General features: G+C 47.2%; 1 protein-coding gene across 1 annotated transcript in view; it reads left to right on the top strand.

Annotated features, from left to right (window-relative positions):
- The window catches only part of CACNA2D4 (calcium voltage-gated channel auxiliary subunit alpha2delta 4), a gene marked incomplete at both ends in the record, with an annotated part of 122,963 nt that overhangs the window by 60,021 nt on the left and 48,760 nt on the right, over nucleotides 1–14,182 (top strand). The window lies entirely within an intron of this gene.

The raw sequence follows: 14,182 nt of genomic DNA, 5'->3' as shown, positions 1-14,182 counted from the left end.
AGTCCATGCAGGTTTAAAACTTTGCAGGAAACGCTTTTGGCTTTGGAACAGCATCATGTTTATGCATTTCCACTGTTATCTCAAATGGAAAATAATTTCTGCTGGTGGAATGGGCGTGTTGCTAGACCTCCAACTCAGACCTATAGATTGCCAAACTTACTGCTGTATCTGAGCTTTAAATTTCTTTTGGCAGCCCTTCACTAGGCTGCATCTTCTTTTGGAAAATTCATGCAGCACATTATTTCCAACAGAACCCCAAAGCTTTTGAAGATTTACCATTTTCTGTTCTAATTTCTTCAACCCTTATGGAAGTACAGTGAACTCAGAGGCCATTTTACAAAACAAAGCAGCATTATCAGTAACCCTGGCACCATATCCCACTTAGCATAGGAGGACTGGGCTAAGAGAAGATGTAGCTCCATGGAAATGGTTTTAGGCCTGGAAAAAGTCACTAAAGGAAGAGGCTGATGGAGTAATTAAATGCTGTGATGCAAAGCTTCTTGGGAAAGAATGGTTAGTACTAATGGAGCCTTGCCTGGTGGGAGGAATGACTGATAGAATGGACACTCAACAGCAGAAATCCATGGAAGTTGAGGCACAGAAATGAATTTTTAATTGGCTTTTGTTCCTCAAAGGTACCATGGTGTCTGTCCCTAGCAGGTACATTAGGTGACCTCACCACAAGCATCTTCTGCTATCTCACACATGGTGGGTGTTCTACATTCCTGGCTTTTTACTCTGTGTTGAGAACAGCCCATCTCTGATCCACAGGATGGGTGGGATAAATTATAGCATCAGGACAATCACTATCACCCAAAGGGTCCAGAGCTTTTCATGTCCCCAGCTGTAGCCTGCACTGACTTCAGCAGGAGTGCAAGGGTTTGCTGAGGCAAGTTCCATGTCCTGGCTTGGGTGTCAGTTTACACCATGTTTGGGGGGTTCAGGGAGGAAAAAAGTGCTATATTACCATTTTCTCTGTTTCCAGTAGTGACAAGGTTCATCATCTGACTCTTTCATATTAATAGTCATTTTTTTTAAAAGGGCAATAACTAGTGGTCACACTACCAATAGAAATATTTTTTTTTTCTTGAGGATGTCAGCTTAGAGAGTAAGGATGTAGATCTCACTTCATTTCCCCTCACAGTAATATTATCATCCTGAATGGTTAGATCCTGATTCTGATTCTAGGGGACTGTGGGGGGCTGGAGCAGAAATAATCCTGGGCAGAGCTGCCACACCATCCTGAGTCCAGGAGAAGGGTGAAGGAAGGGGAGGGAGTGTGGAGGCACACAAGAGGCAATCAGAGCAGAATGGGATACAGATTGTTATTCTTGTTATTCTGATGGCATCAGCCCTTGCTAGGATTGATACCATGGTAATTTAGTTATGAAACTACCAGAAGTTTGGTACCCAGCACTGGTTCCCAGAAAGCCAAATATCAGGGTAGACTTGTAGTTCCTGAATAAAAGCAGCCACAGTTCTGTAAAAGGGAAACAACAGAGACTTTTTAAGTGCCCCTATAAAAGAACAAGTGGTATGAACTGGCCTGTCATTCTGCCACTGATCATTACTGTCACTTGTTTGACTTGATGGTGCTTGAGGGGATTTGTGAGCACTTTGAAATGTTCACTGTGCATGCAGTGAAGAATTAAGCCCCAGGATTTACAGCCGTGCTCGTGGGGAGGGAGCACCCCCAGAGCCCCCACGGGGGAAATGCCACTGACAGGGACCATTGGGCCCCTTTTCTTCTGGCAGATGAATGGCAGTCCCCAGCCAGGGCAGAGTAAGGCAAACTGGTCAAATCAAATGCCCAGGAAGATGAGAGAGGCCTGGCTGCTGTCAGGGAGTGAGGGAGCAGTCAGATGGGATTAGAGAGCTGCACAGTCTGGAGGGCTGAGAGAAGGGATGGAGGAGGAACCATAAGGGCCTCTTCCTCCCATTTCAGTCTGTGTTAGCTCAGTGGGAAATCCCAGTGGGTTTGAGGGGGAGTCCAAGCTGCTCCTCTTGCCATTAGAGATGCTCCTCCATGCTCCAGGTGGAGAGGTGGCCAAATTCAGGAGGGAAAGGAAGTGTCCTTTGCCCTGCCCTATCCTCACCCCTTTTCATCCCTCCCTCTCATTCCCCCATGGGGCTGGGAGGGGAGCACAGGGGTGCACACAGATTTCCTGGAGGATGTGGTGGAGCTAAGGCAGAGTTTACTTTTGTGAGTTGAGTGGGAAGCCACACAGGCAACCCTGCCTTGACTATACCTGTTCCTTGGAATGAATCCTATCTACCTGCTGTATTGTGCCTTGGCACTTCAAAGCAGTATGCAAGCATTAAGTAATGGCTGGATGATTAATTATAATTAATTAGAAGGCAGCTCTTCTCCTGGGATGTCAGTCCAGTACCTTTCACGCACACTAACTCCGCTGGAAAGGAGAAATAAGGGATGGTGATGGCACTCTCCCCAAGCCATGTCCTGCCCCAGATAGCACTGTCATCTGCTCCCTCCCGTGAGTCAGTGGCCTGGGGCTTCCTCATCCTCAGGCTGCAAGGCAGAAATCACATGGAGCTGCTGACAGAAGCTTTCAGTGATTTAAAGGCTCAGTGAAACCGCTGGAATCTGTGCAGGAGTTCAGCTGTCACTTTGGGCTGTGGATGGCATCTCTTCCACTGCCTGACCTTCTGGGGCTGCCAGAACCAGCAGGGACAGGTAGAGTTGGGTTCAATAGACAATGGGGCATGCATGTGGTGCCCAAGGAAAATAACCCAAATGGGCACTTGGGAGATGAGGGTTTATTTTATACAACACTTCTCTCCTCTCTTGGTATTGGAAGTAGCTGTTCTCACCAGCAGTTATTGGAAATCATTATCCCGTGGCACCAGCAATTCATGCAGATGGATTTAGGGAGAGCCCTGAGCAAGCTCAAGCCAGGGGCAGAAAAGAGAAATGTTGTCTCTGTTTTAAAGACAGAGTTTTGGACACTGAGTTATCAAGACCAGTATTTTCAGAAAAGCTCTGTACTCACAGCAGGAGCAGATTTAATTTTTATTTTTTTTTTTTTTCAAAAGTATTTGAAATCAATCAGTCCGAAAAGTAGGAAGTGGGGAGTATTTTTGCCATTTTACCTCTGGTTAAAATCCAGCCTCTGTCAGTCTGATGGAAGCTCTTCATTTGAAAAGCAATTCCTGGCCAGCTTGATGTCTCTCCATCTCTCCCTTGGTCTCCAATTTTGGCTACCTGCTGTCTGCTGCCAGCAAGCAGGAACAGGAGGTACAGGTGGCTTTTTCAGCAGGACTGTTGCTGTGGCATCTTTTCAAGCTAATCTGCACACAATTCCATATCCCTCCAGTTTTGTTGTTTGGATGGATAAAAACATTTCATAAAACCTTTTTTCTGGAAAATGACAGTAGCATCAGGAGAAGCTGTTAAAATGGACAGAAATAAGCTCTAATAGCATAAGCACCTTTTCCATGGAAATAGCTGCATATAAACTGGAGAATTAAAATTATTTCACTAGGCTGGTTCAGAAAGCAGCATTAAGATGCCCGTATAAAATATGAGGGTGGCTGATCTCTTGAATGTGTGCTGCAGTATTCAGAATGAATGCTGCCCCTCTTTTCATGCACAAGGTCGTGCCAAAGTTGTCTCAGTGCAGAGACTTCTGTGAGTCCCTGAGGCATCACCAGGTGCCTTTATGGAAATCGTGGTCCCCCCAGCATGCTGTGATAGGAGGGACAACTCATTTTCAGCCCCTTCTGGCAATCCCCAAAGCTTCTCCCACATCCATTTGATCCAACAAAATCAGAGACATCTGAAGGGGCCGTGCCCTGGAAATGAGTCATGGAAAAGTGTTGGGGGCACTCAGGAAGCAGAAATGCTGCTGATTTTAGTGCTATCAGCAGCTCTGCCTTCTCCAGCTCTCAGGACATCTGTCTGGAGGCTGGACCAGGGGGCACACACTTGGCTGGCCCATGTCACAGTGTCCCCATGACATATTAGAGTGCCAAAACCAGTGTCTCCTGCATCCTCCATCCCCTCATCTGCCTGTCTGCCCCCCATTGCATTGTGCTCACACACTGAGCCTTGGGGGACACCTGTGAGCACCCAGGCTGCTTTTTTTGGGGTGTTTCATACCAGACAAAAGGGAGGTGGTTGGGTTATTTTGTGCTGGCTCTGGTCTCACAAACTTTGCCTTTTTGTCAAGCTTTGCCATCAGTGCTGGGGCCACATGGTTCCCTTTCCAGAGCTGTTGATCCTCCAGCCAGGTCAGTGAACAGGAGACAGCAACATCTGCCTGCGGAGCTCCACATAGATGTCTCCATGCATAGACAGTAACCGGGGACAAGAGGGACAAATAAGTCTATTTTGACCTCAAAAGAATGCTAAAAATATCCATGTGAGGCATCTTTCATAGCATTCTGCTCACCCTGGCTAGACCTTAGCCATCTCCTTTTCTCCCATGGTGTTTGTGCTGTCTGCATAGGCTGTGAGATCTCCAGCACAGGGACTGTGTGTGCAGACATTGTCTATTGCCTTGGGATGAGGAAAAACCGAAGACAATAGCCAATTCTGCAGAGTAAATATTTCTTTGTTGTCTCTGCTGAGTGCCTGACTCTGCACACTGCATCACTTACCAGGGAAAAGGCTCTAAGGGGGTGAGCCCTGCCTTCCTCAGGCCCTGTGGGCAGGTTCCTGCCCTCACCAGCATTTCAGGGAATTTTCTCTGTGGGACCCCAACAAAAAAAAATTGTGAGTTTTCCCATTTGGGCTCTGATGAGGCATTTGATATCCCAGGATATCCTCAGCCCTGGAGGCTGTCCCAGGCTGGAGCTCCAGCCCAGGAGCCCGTTCTTGCCCTGTGCATGGCAGAAATCTCCTGGCCTGAGGTTATCCATCACAGCTCCTCTGATTGCCGTGGCTGTCACTCTCAGAGCAAAAAGAGCCCTTGACACTGACTCAGGAGAGACTTGCACATAGCTGGATTTTTTAGATTGGCACCCAGCGCCTTCGCTTGTGAATTATTTGATATCATTTTAATTCTGAGCCGAATTAGAGCAGCGCACGGGTTGCCATAGCAACCATTACCTTGTGCCTTTTGCTCTGACTCATTGCAGACAATTACTCTCGGCGCTCCAGGATTCACAGATGTGATAGGAGAAGAATCATGTGCTGGGCTTTCAACTTTTTTTATATTTTTTTTTCTTATAATTTCCTTCCTGGTGTCTCTCCCATTAACTCCTGCCCAGCCAGCCCCAGCAGGGATGTGTATCCCCACCCGTGGGAGTGGGTGGGAGGTGTGGATAAAGGATGTGTGAGGTATTTTGTGTCTGCATACACAAACAGCTGCTCTGCAGCGTGCTGTGACATCCCTGGGTGTGTGCACAGCTCACTGGGGACGTGCACAGACACTCAGGGCCACAGAGCAATGTGCACTTCTGCTGCCTGTGGTGTTTGCCAGGAAGGTACAGGATTGATCCCTGTGGTGTGCAGGGGCTGTCAGTGAGCACTGGGATTTTAGGGGGAATGACAAAGTGCAAGGGTCAGGAATGGTGCAGGACCTTCCATATGAAGCTGTGTAAAGACCCACAGGCTTCCCTGACACCCCTGACATCACCTAAATCTCTGTGTGAATGCAAGGCTGGTTCATTACCCTGCTCACACCTATCCCCCCAGTGTCCCATGTCTTCTATCCAAAGTGCATGGGGTAAGGTGCTGTTGTCTGTAGGCTCAGCACAGGTAACAGTGATGTCCTGAGCGCTGTTAGCACCTGGAGTTCAGCACAGGAGCAAAGCCACCTGAGAAGATGCTGAGAAGGATCACATCAGCAGTCTGTAGATGTGAGGATGAGGGTGGTAAATGTCACAGCAAAGGAGGTTATAGGAAATGTCTTGGTTTAGCTTAAATTCAGCCAAGGCAGAAAGAAGGAGACAAGTTTTGCAAGGTGAGAAGCACAGAAAATTAACAGATCTGGGTACACCTCCAGCCTCCTCCTAAAACACATTCTTTTAGCCACCAAACTCATCCTGAATTCTTTTTCTCCTGCCCCACGTATCACCTAAGGCACAAATCTCCCTATCCTAAGGCTTTGTAATGGGACTCTGGCTGCCATCCCCTTTCCCTTCACAAGACCTTTTCCTTCTCTTCCTCTCCCTGGGACACAGAAACCCCACTGACAGGATCACAGATAATTCTGGTGAGATGGCACCTCTACAACTCTGCTGCCCAGTGTGTGGAGGGTGTTCTGCTGCTGACTCAGGCACAGGCAGCAGTGCAAACTCTGGATTGTGGTGGAGGGAGCAGTTGAGCTTTTGGGGACAGTGTGAAGCACACATTTCTGTCAGGATCCTGACTCTCTTGCCCTCCATCTGTCTGTGATGACAAGCAGCTGCTTAAGCTGGCTCTGCAAGACAGCAAAGAAGGCTGCCCTGCCCTGCCCAGCCCTGCCCTGCCCTGCCCTCCCTTAGAGGTCAGAATTGCAGGGATAAAGTGAGGATTGCTTACACATCAAGCTGAGCTAGACCTTGCAAAGGAGGTTAGAACAAACAGCATAATATTCTTTGGCTATTTGGGGAATAAAAAAATAAAAAAAGGAATAAGTAGGGCCACTTCTGGTCAATAAGAGTGAAGTTGGGATCAAGGAGTCCATAATCTGAGCAAAAACTAAAGAAGACTCAGTGCCCAAGTTATTGATAAGGACAGAAATCTCATCCCTGGGGAAAGAAACAAGCTGAGTGCTGTGAATAAGCAGCTCAAGCTGATTAGTGCACTCACAGTGCTGGGCCTGGGTGCTCTGTGGCCCTGGGAGAGCAGTGTGGAAACACACAGAGCAAAGGGCTTTTTTCCACTCTGCACACAGTGGTGACACCATGCAGCCTGCAAAAGGGACAGTTCAGCAGCCAGGATTAGAGAAGGAAGAGAAATAAATTTGTCAGTCTCAGAATTTTAAGCGTGACCTCTGCACTTTAGAGGAGATCTTCAAGGAAAGGATGATTATTACCAAGCAGATAGGGGGAAATTGGGAGTCAGGCAATGTGAGTTTATCAGTGCTGGGTAACACCAGGCCGAGCCAACATCTTTCCTTCAGATGATTGTTTTCCTGGAAGGCAAAATTTCAAAGGTATTTCAGTAAAGCATTGATAGGTGCCACATCAGAAACAATTAGACTGGAGAGGATTAAGTGAGGCAGAGGAGTTGTAAGGGGCAGGGAGGGAGAAGGCAATCAGGGAACACAGCAGCAGCAAGATCACCTATCAAAATCTAGCAAAATGTTACTTGTTACACTGTCCATGGTCACCCATGGGATTGCTGATATTAACCCAAGACCCTGACTCAGATAACTGTGAGAGGGAGGGAGTGTCCTGAGGATTCAACACTAGAAGGCATTCCTAGTGCAGGGAAGGACCAGGATGTTGGAGAGGAAGCCTTATTTGACCTTGGCAGGAGCAGCAGAACCAGAATGGATTTCAGTAGTACGACAGACAAGGTCATATGCCTGACGACTAATAATAGAAATCTTCTGTTAGCTGGGAACTCTGAGAGATCTGGCAGAGAGCACAGCAAGCAGGACTGGAGGCAGTCCTTGTCTTCTGGGAACTGTTGAGCCAATTTTGCCAAGTCTCAGTGAGGATCCTCAGTGTGGATCATCAGGGTAAGCTCTACTGCTCCCTGATGCCCACCTTAAAATCAGGGAACCATTGTCATCTGCTGAAATCTGTCCTGAGACCTTTGCTGAAAGGCAGCTGGATAGATTTAGTGGTAAACATATCCTGAGAAAGCTCAGAGAAAAAAAAAATGCTGGGATCTTCTATATCAGGTGGTGGTGGCATGATGGTGAGTCACAGCATGATGCACTTGTGGACAAAGCAAATGCTGTTCTAGTGCTTAGGGGGCTGTTCCCAGTGGCAAAATACATTGATGCTGCCACCCCAAGCCCTGTGAGGCCTCTCCTCTGGTCTGTGTTACACTTTTGGTCAAAGGAATACAGGCTGAGACAGGATGGGCAGATGATGAGAGGAAAGAGGAGTCTGACTGTGAGAGGAACCTGGGAGCAGCCAGCTTGTTTAACCACGGGCAACCAAGGGCAAGGCAGACAGGATTGCTGTCATGAATGCACCACATTTAAACTAAACCCCATGGTTGGTATGGAGATGATGTAGTACAGACAGCCCAGCAAAATACTTCAGGTGCAAAACTAGAAGTGGATTTCCTATCTGTTAGGGTAATACAGACAGGGCAGCAAAATATTTCAGGTGCAAAACTAGAAATGGTTTCTATGTGTTAGGGTAATGCAGCTTTCCCCAGAATGTGAAGTGTAAAGACAAGGGATTTAAGCTGCAGCTTGAAAAGTGTGTAAGAAAGTGGTGGTGTCTTGGATAGGAAGAACTGAGACTCTGTTGGCCTGTAGTCCCTTGACCAGGGAACAGCTGAAGTCCCTGGTCTCACCATGTCACTGAAGAAAAACCAGCAACAAGCAAGGTAAACACTCAGGGAACTTTCCATTCCCTGCAATATTCCCCTCAGACTGGGCATTCTTACCCTACACTTCACACACTCCATGATTTTAGTCATGACTGAATAATAAAAAAATAAGCTCGTTAATGCAGCTAAAAACCACAGCACAGCACCTGAGAGTCCAAAAGCTTGGGCTGACCTAAACCCCTCTCTCAGCCTTTGACATTGTGGTGGCTTCTCTCGATTGCTTTGGGTTTTGCGAAGTAAAGACCAGTGAGTAGAAAAACCCCAATTTAGGATGACAAACCCTTTAAAAGCAGATGGGGATGTGGGGGCTGGTGTGGTTTGTGGTTTGTGACAGCTGAGTAGACCAGAGCAGGGAGAATCTGAGAAGCAGCTGGTCAGAGGCACTCATTGGAAAGGGGATGATCAGTCACAAGAAGACAAAAATAATGGAGAGAAAGAATAACTGGGGGATCCAAGAAAGACATTTATGTCCAGTGAGAGATATGTGAAAAATAACCATATGAGGCTGTGAGGGATGAAAAAGTGGAAAACGCTGGAAAGGGATCATCCTTTTAAATAAAGGGCTGGATTTTCTCTTGTCAAGACTTGTATAAATCTGGAGGCTCGTGTTTAAAATGCACTGAATTTTTACTGCTGTAAAGGTAGGCTCAGAACCACTTCCCCATAATCTGCCTCCCTCAAAATTACTTGTTAGGGTTTTGTCCTAACATTTACATTTGCCTCCATCTTTAAAGCAGGAACAATGTTGACACAGCCTAGTGAGTGTGCTGTGAGACATTCTTTGGTGGGAGGGAGTAGAGAAAAATGGCAAAAAGTCGTGCAGTGTCTGCAATATAGAGCACAGATACTGCTGGAAGAGGAGAATACTCCTAGAAGGAGGAGGAAAAGCTGGAAGCAGTGTGACAATAGGCTCCAGTGCTGTCCCAGAGGTGAGAAAATGTTGTCAGTGAAAGACTTAATGAACTCAATCTACCTATTGTACCTATAAGAGATTATTTGATTTTGAGCATAAAGTGCCTCCACAGAGACAGCTGCTGGTTACTGGAGGTTTGTTGGGTTTTTTTTGTTTTTTTTTTTTTAATCTAGGGGAGAGAATAACAAAAACTGTGACAGAAAAACCCAACAGATTCAAATGAGTTAGTAAGCATGAGTGCTAACAATGAGAATGAATAGGTTTTGTCAGAAGATACCAAGGGAAACAATATTTTCCCCTTCCTTAAGTGTTTTTTCAAATCAAAGGTAGGTGCCTTCCTGGCAGATTCAACATAGCTGCATGGAAATACTCACTGTTGGTCTTTCTAGCGGATAGCTTCTCCAATTTCTGTTTCATAAGCCAAACAGATTGGGCTCTTTCAGCCTTTCACAGGAAGGCATTTTCTGCCACCCCCAAATAATGCTGGTGGTTCTTTTCTACACGATCTCCAAGTAGCGTGCGATACACAGAAGGTCAGCCTGGATGATCCAAAGTCCCTTCTGGCCTTTATGTTCTCTGAATCTCTGCCTCTGTGAATTCATTAATGTTTGCAAGCTCCCAGAGAGCTGCCAAAGGCAGGCACTATAGAAATGCAAAGCATTGTTGTTGCTCTGCATATTTCCCTGGAGCTGGTTGAATATGGTCTGTGTGTATTCTCCCCAAATGAAATACCTGCATTCCTCACTCCTGCAGTGCCCTTTCCCGAGTTGATTTTTCTGCAGCTGTGCTAACAAACAAGTTTATTCCCAGGTCAGGACTTAGAAAAGGCAAATGTGAGGGGGTAAATCTCTGCCTGGAGCCCCAAGCAAAGGGCACCGTGTTGTTGTCCTGGCTCAGAACCTCCATGCCAGGCAGAATTGTTATTATTAGCATCATGCTTGGCTTTCTCCTTGGCTCCAGGTGCCCTGCACATGGCCTCTGCATGGCTACAGCACAGCAGAACTCTGGGAAAGACAGATCTGGCCCTTGTTGGGTGCTTTTCCCCCATTCTCTAAAGGGAGAAGGGCTCTGAGGATGCTGCCTTGTCCTCAGGGCTGTGACAGATGTGGAGAGCACCCCAGAATGACACAGGAAGTGTTGATTTACTCACATTTCATCCTGTTACTGTATTCATTGGTGAATGCTTGTTGTACTGCCCATTATTCTTGGAGGGAAGTTTTTTTGCTCTCATAAATTCCATGCTAGGACTTGATTTATCTGGTCAGAGGATGGAAGCTCTGACCTGTGCTTCCAATCAGTGCTAGCAAAAATTCTTCAAGCCAGCAGCATACTGAGGAGGAACCCTATTTTCTCTATTTTACCTGTTATATGTACAGAAATACATGGTTATTATATAGAGTGTTACATGTGTGCATGAGTAGGTATGTAAGCAGGACAAATACATTGGTCAATATCAACTAGGAATCAAATTATAATAAATCAAATCGCAGAAAATCTCAGCCCACTCCCTGATAGTTCATGAACTGAAAAAAAGCCTAGAGTCATCAGATGAGTGTGTTGGCTTTGCTTTTTTTTTTTCCCTGCTCTGTGTTTCTGGTATTACATGAAGTGCTGAGTCGTATCTGTGTGCACTCCCCTACCTACCTGGCAAAATGAGATTAAACTATGTGTCATAGACACCGTGCTATTAAACAATAATGGTGATTCTCCTGCAGCACACAGAGCAGCTGCCTCAGCTGGGAGAGGATTAAGAGGAGCTGGGTTCTGCTCCCAGCTTCTCTCTGAAGAGCAGGCTGAGCACAGCAGTGTGAGCAGGGTGGCACAAGGTGGTGGGGTTTAACATCCTCTGTGGTTCCATATGCGTCAGGATGAGCTTATTATTCTTACAGCAAAGGGACTGTGGTGAGCTGTGTACTGAAAGTGGCCAAGTGGGGAATTTAAACTTCTTAGCTGTGTGTGATAGACCCAGCCAGGGAACAGCTGGTGGAGGGACTCTTTTAGCTCCAGGGGTGACAGCTTGTGTACTTGGGGGTGCAATAGGATTAGACAGCAATTTCCATCCGTTTCGAAATAACCTTGCACAAGAGGGTCAGGAATCTGGAGGAGATGTAGGAACCCATAGCTCCCTATTTGTTACATTATGTTCTAATTAAAAAAAAAAAAAAAAAAAAAAAAAAAGAAAAAAGCTTTTGGAATCAATTTTGACCTGAATATAACTCCGTTGGCTCCTGCGTTCTTACACTAGGGATTAATTTGGCCCTTTCCACTTTTATGTAATGAGCTGATTGCCACAGTATCTTATCCTTGTTACACAATCACCCTTGTCTGGCTGTGCCCCTGGAGCATTGTGTGTGTGTGTGTGTGTTTCTAGATCTGGGGTCTCACCTTCACTGGCTGTGTGTTTAGTCCTAGAGCCTCACCCTGATTTGCACTGATATATTGTGTGCACATTTACTCCAGCTTCAAAAAGTGTGTAGAGACAAGAATTTATCTCTGGGAATTGAGGGACTTTCTCCTTTCTGTGTCCCTGTGCTGTTTGCTTCTGCAGGGGATAGGGAAAGAGTGAGTGCTGCTATCAGAGATCTCATTTAAACAAGAAGGAGCATAGGAAAATACATTCTTTATTATTATTCTGTAACAACAAGCCAGAAATATAATATACCTTTAAAAATTTTCTGTCTCATGCCAAAGAAACCTCCATTCAATCATTTTAGAAAATCTTGTCTCTCTCCCTCGAACGGTAACAAAAAAAAGAAAAAGGAATTACAGGTGCCATCAGTTCCCTGCAAGGGATGTGCCTGCCTGTCCCACATGGGGAAGGGGAGCAGGAGGGGTGTTCCTGGTGGCCCTACAAGCCCCTTTCCTGAGGGCAGGCACCTGCATGTGGCACTGGAGCAGCTGCCTGCAGCAAAGGTTGCACCCAGGGGGATGGATGCAAAGGGTGCATTCCCCAGCACACCTGCAGGGACACCTGGACAGGTGTCCCCAGTCCCTGCAGGGACACCAGGAGCTGCTGCTGTCCCCACACAGCAGAGGAACCCACTGGCTGGGCACACAAGGAGCCGCTTTGGGTCTCACTCTGTATCCATTATCCCGTTCTGTATCCAGCCCTGTTCCTGCTGCTGGGGATGCTGTGGTTCCTGCAGGGCCTGTGGGCAGGGCACAGCTCAGCCTGGCTGCCAAGTGTGCTGGGGAACACAGAAAGAGCCTGTGCACAAACAGTGCCATGAGGAGGGCACTTCCCAGTGAGCCCTGTGTGCAAAGGGACAGCTCCTCATCCTGCCAAACTGAGAATTTGCTTTCCAGCAGGACTCCTCATAGGCAGCCTTCGTGTTTCCCAGCAACACTCAGCTCTCCCCTTTCCCGTCTTCTCCTTTCCTGGGTGGGTTTCTAAACATAGCAGTCCCTTGTCTAGGGTTGAGATAAATCCAGACTTTCTGCTGTATAAATTAAAACAAAAAAAAAAAAAAAAATGGAAAGGATGGGCAAGGTCATCACCAGCCCCACGACACAGGATATAGAAAATATTATTAGCAACAAAGAAAAATTGGTCAGGGCAGGAGGAAGTCACAGGGAAGGTGCAGGGGAAGGAGGATTTCACACCCTCAACCCCTGCATTGTCCCCTACCTTCTTCCCATTCGTTTCACCTCTAGTCTGTTCCCTTAAAAACAGTCTCTCTCTTACCACACACACACACACACACACACACATATATAGATCCCATTTTTTTTGTGCAATATGTCACCATTATTTGATGCAAGTAAAATATAGATCTATAAATATACCGCTCTGACTCAAGTCCCATTTCAAGTATGATTGCGGAGTCCAGTGTGGTGAAGGGAGAGGTTCCCCTGAGAGGGAGGCTGGGAAGGGTTTGGATCCAGCAGGCAGAGCCTGGTCCTGGCTTGCTGGGAATGTGGAGCAGCAGTAACACGCACATGGAGTCTGCAGTGCACCAGTTCTGCCCTTCAGAGCAGATGGGATGGTTGGAGTGGCTGTACAGTACATGGGGGAAGAGTCCTTCCTCCTCACATCTCACCAGCCCCCCTCCTTCTCTTCCTCTTCCCCACAGTGTGCTGGGAGCGAGGGGAAAGTGTGTGCCACACTGGTGAGTGGGCTGGCTGCTTCTCCCAGTCCTTCCTCCATGGCAGCCTGGTCTTCTGCTTCCCTGAAGAACATCCTCCTCTGCCCCGTGCATCCCCAGCTGGAAGGGAAGTCATGTTAAAACAGTGTCTCCTTGGCTCTGGTGACCCTGGCTGGAGCAGGAGGGGTTTGGCCACTCCAGGCTGTGATTAATGATGTCGTGGTCAGTAGAACCACCTGTGTGGGGCCAGAAGGAGTGAGGAGCCAATGTGCATTGCATCCACAGGGATCCAGTCACAGGAGGGCTGCGAGGTGTCCGACAGCACTGGGATTCAGGTGGAGCAGGTAGAAGAGGTGCTGTGCCCCAGCAGGATCCACCTGCAGAGCAGGCAGGGCTCTGAGCACAGGTTGCTGGCTGAACACCCTGCAAAGCTGGGCTGGCTGCCAGTTTGCTGATGGCAGGGATCACACCATGCACAGGCACCGTGGATGCACGACCTCCGGTGTCATCCTCCTCGCCCAGGAATACCCACTGTGACGGGTTAGAGCAGGTTACCATGGCAATGTGCGCTCTCCCCTGGAGACAGCATTTTATCCCACTTCCAGTGATACAAAATGAGTCCTTATGTTGAGTTCCTTTCATATTTTTTTTCCCCCTCTCTCACTTTTTTTTTTTTTTTTTTTTCTTCCCTGTCAGGTCAGAATGAGCTAAGACTAATAG

This window comes from Zosterops lateralis (genome assembly GCF_965231275.1).
Source record: "Zosterops lateralis genome assembly, chromosome: 4".
Classification (NCBI taxonomy): Eukaryota; Metazoa; Chordata; class Aves; order Passeriformes; family Zosteropidae; genus Zosterops; species Zosterops lateralis.
This window is presented reverse-complemented; position numbering and strand designations above follow the sequence as displayed.